Genomic DNA, 5,021 nt, shown 5'->3' with positions numbered 1-5,021 from the left:
TCCCCGGCAGGAATACTGTAATGGATTGCCATTTCCTCCTCCAGGGAATCTTCCCAACCCAGGGATCAAACCCGTGTCTCTTGCGTCCCCTGCTTTGGCAGGCAGATTCTTTATGAGTTGAGCCACCGGGAAAGCCCCTAAGCAGCAGGGCAAGCCAAGTTCCAGGGGGAGGACGAGCCTTCCAGCCTCGACAGGGAATCTCCCCAGGATGAAGAACATGGACGGAACTTCATATAAATAACAGACAGAGGAACAAAGGAAGAGGGCAGGGAGCAAGCCATGCTAAGAGGGGAAGAGGAAAAGGGAAACAGCGAAGAAATACAGCTCCGGCTGCAGACACTCAAGAATGTACTAGAAGACAGATGAATGGGGGAGCCGAAATCCTGCCGAAGGACAGTTGGACAAGTTAAGACGGGACTTTGCTGGGATTAACTGGGAGAGAAAAGAAGAGGACGCGGGGTTGTGGGGATGTTCTGGGGTTACTGCTAAGATGCTGCTGCTGACAGCAGGGGAAGTGGGGGATTTGGGGGCCCAGTGGAATTGTCCCCACAGTGGGGGCAGCAACATGCTGTGTGAGAGCCCCATGCCTGGAGCAGATGGCCTGAGGCGGCCTGAGTGAATAGACTCTGAGGCCCACAGGAAGCCATCCTCCGTCCCAGCCGGAGGGGAAAAAGGGCTGACAGGTGCGCTTGGACCACTGAGCGGTAGGGACAAGGAGGGGACAGAGGGCAAGAGCTCCATGTGAGACCCAGCCTGCAGAAGGCACTGGTGCACCCACTGTCCAGGGTGAGGGGAAGGGATCACGTGGGCAGTGAGAGTGCGTAGGGGAAGGGCAATGATGCGAAAGGGTCAGACTTTAGGCTGAAGGAAGAAGAAATTCTAATTGCTCAGAGGCAGGAAAGAAATGGAAGTAGGGAAAAAGAAGTGAGAATAAAAAAGGGGCCATCTTTCAACTTTTACGACTATTATGGTTTGAATTGTGTTCACCGTGAAAGTTGTATTGAAGTCTGAACCCCAGTATCTCAGCATGTGACCTTATGTGGAGATAGAGGGTCTTTTAAAAAAATTGATATGGGACTTCCCTGGTGGTCCAGTGGCTAAGACTCTGCACTGTCAAGACCAGGGGACTTCCCTGGTGGACTAGTTGCTAAGACTCTGCACTGCCAATGCAGGGGGCCCAGGTTCGATCCCTGGTCAGGGAACTAGATCCCACATGTCACAACTAAAAGATCCTGCATGCCTCAACTAAGACCCAGCACAGCCAAAAAAAAAGGAAATAAAAATTTTTCAAAAATCAGGATGTTAAAAAATTGATGTGCAATTGACACATAACATTGTGTTAGTTTTAAGTGTTCAGTTCAGTCACTTAGTCGTATCTGACTCTGCAACCCCATGGACTGCAGCACGCCATGCTTCCCTATCTATCACCAACTCCTGCAGCTTGCTCAAACTTAGGTCCTTTGAATCAGTGATGCCATCCAACCATCTCATCCTCTGTCATCCCCTTCTCCATGAGTCCTTCCAATGAATATTCAGGACTGATTTCCTTTCAACATGTGTATATCGGAAAATGATCACCAAACTAAGGTTAGTTACCATGCATCACCACACATTATCAAAAAAATTTTTCCCTGTAATGTGAACTTCTAAGATCAACTTTCTCAGCAACTTTCAAATGTACAATATAGTAACTGTGGTGTTGGAGAAGACTCTTGAGAGTCCCTTGGACTGCAAGGAGATCAAACCAGTCAACTCTAAAGGAAATCAGTCCTGAATATTCATTGGAAGGATGCTGAAGCTGAGGCTCCAATACTTTGGCCACCTGATATAAAGAACTGACTCATTGGAAAAGACCCTGATGCTGGGAAAGATTGAAGGCAGGAGGAGAAAGGGATGCCAGAGGATGAGATAGTTGGATGGCATCACTGACTCAATGGACATGGGTTTGAGCAAACTCTGGGACTTGGTGATAGACAGGGAAGCCTGGCAGTTCATGGAGTCGCAAAGAATCAGACATGACTAAGCGACTGAACTGAACTGAACTGTAGTCACCAGGCTGTACGTACCATCCTCAGAACTCACTTATAACTGAAAGTCTGTACATTTTGACCTACTTTGCCCAATTCCTCCACCTCCTTCCCTCTCCTGCCTCTGGTAACCATAATCTGTTCTTTGTACGTTTGGGTTTTTTTTTTAGATTCCACATATAAGTGAAAGTCATTCAGTTGTGTTGGACTCTTTGCGACCCCATGGACTGCAGCATGCCAGGCTTCCTTGTCCATCACCAACTCTCGGAGCTTGCTCAAACTCATGTCCATTGAAAAATGTCCATCTTCATTGTAATGGAGAGAGGGTCTTTATAGAGATAATCAAGTTAAGATGAAATAATTAGGGTGGGCCTTAATCCAGTAGGTGTGCTCAGTAGTTCAGTTGGGTCTGACTCTTTGAGACCCCATGGACTATAGCTTGCCAGGCTCCTCTGTCCATGGGATTATCCTGCCAAGAACACTGGAGTGGGTTGCCATTTCCTTCTCCTTACTGAATAGGGGGTGTGTCAAGCATGTGCTGAACAAGAATACACCTCATTTGCTTGGTCCCCAAACCTTATAAATGCTGTCACCTTTGTCATTATCATCATCATGGATGGACTGATCAACTTGCACAAGCAAGTGGAAGACTTCGGATTTGAATCCAGGTAGTCTGATCCAATGCTTACACACTAACATCATTTCGTATCTTCCCCACCATCGACTTCAGCTCTGTTCAGAGTGTTGAGTCATGACAAAAACAGAGTACTTCAATTGTTCTAGAAGACACAGTACCCAGGATGACTGTGTCCTTACAAAAAGGGGGAATTTGGATGCTGAGATAGCCAGGCACAGAAGGAAGCTGGTGTGAAGACACAGGGGGAGAAGGCCGTGGGAGGAGGGAAGACTGGAGTGATCTGTGTTGCAAGCCAAGGGACACCAAAGATATCTGGTCACTTCAAAGGCCAGGAAGAGGCTCTCTGTGAGAGAAGGGATTTTGGTTAAGCCCTCCAGCCTGTGCTGCATTGTTCTGGTACCTAGGAAATGAAGAGAGCAAATTATGAAAGCAGGTTGGGAGGTGACGGGAAGGAGCAATGCATGCCCAGTGTGGGCAGCGTGGGCCCTGGGTGAGAAGGGGGTCTCAGATTCCGCAAGAGAAGCCCCAGGAAACATTCCCCCAGGGTCACTCTCTGTCTGCTGCAGTTCCCTGGCCTCCTCACACAGTTCCCTCTGCCAAGGAATGCTCCCCATAGCCTCACATCCTCCCCGACTCTTCAGACAGAGCCCTGCGGTGAGATATTTCCTTATTCCAGCCTCTTTGAGATTCATCAGAAAGTCTTGATCTGTCTGTTCGTTGCCAAGCATTGGATGGATGCAACTTTTGGGAAACACCATTTTCTGTCCCCTTCACCTGACACCTGGAGGCCCACCTGCTGGCCCTCCTTTCTGCTGCCCAGCTGATCCCCTCTCCTGCTCTGCCCCAGCCCTGGACAAGGCGCCCGGCACACGGACGCACCTGAGCACGCCTTGGCTGGAGTCAGTCTGGTTCCTCATCTGTCACTCGCGTAACGTCAGGAGCAGCAAGCCCAGACAATGATGTTTTTATACTTCTCAAAACTGCTTTCAGTGTCTCGTTAAGTAATTGCATGCTTAATATTGCTGGGAAATAGTCTCTAAATGCCAGAGTGGGAGAAAGCAGTTTTCAGAGTACAGGAAATGATACAGTTTTTTTTTTTTTTTTTTTTTGCTCAAGCCTCCAGCTCCTAAATGGAGAAACAGAATATTCCCAAATCCATAAAAAAAAAATTTTTTTTGATAGATAATACAGATGTTCCTTGCTTTACAAAATAGACTGTCCTGGCAATATTGGGTGTAAATCAAATTTCTTAAAATCGAATTACATTGAAAATGCACCCTGGGAATGTGCTTTAAAAAGAAATCCTGCAACGAATTCTTTTGTAAATCAAAGAGACACTCATTCATTTGGTCATTCCGTCGTTTATTTATTCCAGCAGTCCTCAGCTCTGGCCAAACATCAGAATCACCTGGGGAGCTTTTAAAAAATATACCATATTGAGGCTCCACCCCTAGAGGTTTCCTTTTAATTGGTCTGGGGTGGGGCCCAGGTCTCAGTATTTTTAAAAACTCCCAGAAGATTCTGATGTGCAGCCAGGCTCGAGAACCACTGGTTTATTCAATAAACATTTATTAAGAATCCTCTAAGTCAGACCCAGACTAAGTGCTGGGAATTGAGTGACTACTAATAAGACACAGCTTGTTTCCTCCCAGGAGCTTAGAGTCTAGAGGCCAATATAGATACATTAGCAGACAATTTCCCTTGTAATGTGAAGTCTGGGACTAATATATTGGCGTTCGTCTATTTTATAAGTTTAGATTTTTCATACAGCTGATTGGGCTTTTTGCTTTTTGTATTAACTGAGGCACCATTAAATAACATCTTTGAGACTGTTTTATCTATTCTGACACAGGTTTCTTTCTATTGGTATTTATTTGCCTTATCTGTCTTTCTCTGTATCTTTACTTTCTGTATTTCTGTGGCATTCTATTTTAGCCTGATCTCTTAAACGTTGTAGAATTCACTCATGAAAAATTCACCGGGAAAAGATCTGTCTTTTAATAGATGAGTTTGATCCGTTTACATCTGCTGGACGTATTTGGCCTGACTTCTGCCTTTTGGCTCTGTGTTTGCTATTCACTATGATTTCTCACTGCTTTTCTCTTTTCCTGCTTTATAACATTAAAGCAAGTCTTCATTAGTTTCTTTCCCCCTTTCGATTGTTTGGAAGTTATTCTTTTATAGTTTTAGTGTTCGACTTTACATTTTTCAGCTTGAAAGAAGTTGCTTAACTTCTGTTTTAAAAAATACTTCTGTCATCTTCCGGGACAATACAATGATTTTCTTTATTTTACCGAAGTATAGTAGACTTACAGCATTATGTTAGTTTCTGGTGTATAGCAAAGTGATTCAGTTTT

The 5,021-nt window shown here is 45.3% G+C and overlaps 1 non-coding gene across 1 annotated transcript; it reads left to right on the top strand.

Moving 5' to 3' along the window:
* Positions 1-1,079: 1,079 nt before the first annotated feature.
* TRNAD-GUC (transfer RNA aspartic acid (anticodon GUC)) lies at positions 1,080-1,202 on the top strand. Its single transcript has 2 exons — positions 1,080-1,116; positions 1,167-1,202. It is a non-coding gene; the product is annotated as a tRNA-Asp (tRNA).
* The last annotated feature ends 3,819 nt before the right edge of the window (positions 1,203-5,021 follow it).

Source organism: Budorcas taxicolor, chromosome 21 (genome assembly GCF_023091745.1).
Source record: "Budorcas taxicolor isolate Tak-1 chromosome 21, Takin1.1, whole genome shotgun sequence".
Lineage (NCBI taxonomy): Eukaryota > Metazoa > Chordata > Mammalia > Artiodactyla > Bovidae > Budorcas > Budorcas taxicolor.
This window is presented reverse-complemented; position numbering and strand designations above follow the sequence as displayed.